Source organism: Rissa tridactyla, unplaced genomic scaffold (genome assembly GCF_028500815.1).
Source record: "Rissa tridactyla isolate bRisTri1 unplaced genomic scaffold, bRisTri1.patW.cur.20221130 scaffold_47, whole genome shotgun sequence".
In the NCBI taxonomy this organism is placed as follows: Eukaryota; Metazoa; Chordata; class Aves; order Charadriiformes; family Laridae; genus Rissa; species Rissa tridactyla.
In genome coordinates, this window is record NW_026529679.1 from 691,975 (window position 1) to 693,580 (window position 1,606).

Sequence of the window (1,606 nt, forward strand, 5' to 3'; positions counted from 1 at the left end):
TTCACCATCACATGGGGGAGCCTTTAGGTGTTGCACAATTTCCCTACACTTGGCCTTGCTCACCCTCACACCCCACTGCCCCCAGGAAGAGCCCTGAGCCACACCTGAAGGGCAGGATCTGCCTTCCCAGGGCCTGAGGGTCAGGTTTGGCCTTGCTGCTTCATCAAACAAAGGAACAGTTTTCTCTTCATTGCAGCCACCTGCACTGTGCCTTTGCCTTCCTGCAATCACAGCCTCCAGCTATCTCCTCTAACGAGTCCATGGGGAGACTTTGTCAGCAGTGGCCCTCAGTGGGGCCCATTAATGCTTCCAGGTACTTTGAGTTTTGCTTCTGACTCCTTGAGCAGTTTTTTCAATCTTCTCTCAGTATCTGAGGTTCATGGCCTCAGAGCTAAATCCACCACGGGGCTCATTAAAGTACAGAAATCCCTAACGAGCTATTTCTCTTCCTTCAATTTCCTTCAAGTCTTCAGTACTTCTACAGCTAATTGGGGTTTTTTTCATAGTGTAGTTAAGAAGGAAGATTTCAAAGAGAACCTAATAATTTTTTTATTACTATTACTATTTTAAATTTATTTTTCAGTTTAGAGAAGGGATGATGGAAGTCTTCTGCAATTGATATTGATCCAGAGGGTCTCCTCAGGAGGTCTGGATGGCTAGGAAAAGCAGTCCCTTGAGGTGACACTGTATGGACATTCTTGCTCCTCACCCCCACAACCCCACCATCTCTCTCATTGGCCAGCTGGGATTTACATCACTTGTCCTTCCATCAGACTTCTCCACTGATCTCTGCAGCTGGATGTTACAGCTCCATTGCACCAGCTCCCACACGATCTCCCTAGAGACCCGGCTGCACCCAGGCACAGAAGGATTTTTCCACTTTGCAAGCAAAGAAAAGTAAAGAATAATCATGTTTGATAAACACCAAAACACCCTCTGCAGCCATATGCCAAGTACAAGCTGCCTCTAATGAGGTTGCTTTTCTACGAGGGATAATCTTATGAGAAATAGGTACAAACAGATAGGTATAAAGAGTTGGCCACAGGAGCTAATTAGACTGAAGGACAGGGAAACTTTTACCTACGTGAAGCTCGAAGCAGCAGCTGGATGAGTGACAGGGACCTGAATGAACAAAGAGTAAGAGAAGGAGAAAACGGGAATATAACTGAAAAGGCCTTTGTCTAGAGAGTCTGCAACAGAAAAGATGACTTTAGAAATGGTCATTGTATCAGGACAGGTGAAAACATATGAAAGAATAGAGAAATTAAGTACACCGTATAACAGGCAGAATAGTGGTAATGAAGTTACAGGGGAAGATTGAGATTTCTGTGGAATATCCTTTTTGACATGTCATGGGTGTCGTGGTTTAGCCTCAGACGGTAACAAAGAACCACGTGCCGCTCGCTCGTGCCTTCCTAATACAGGAAGAATCGTAAGAAAAGGCAAGACTCTTGGGTTGAGACAAAGGCAGTTTAACAGAACAGCAAAGGGAACAGGCAAACAACAACAACAACACGGATAGGGGAATATACAAAGGCGATTATGGAACCGCCGCTCACCAGCCGGACCCGGGTCGCCCCAGCCCGCTTTTAAGCAGCAACTTCCT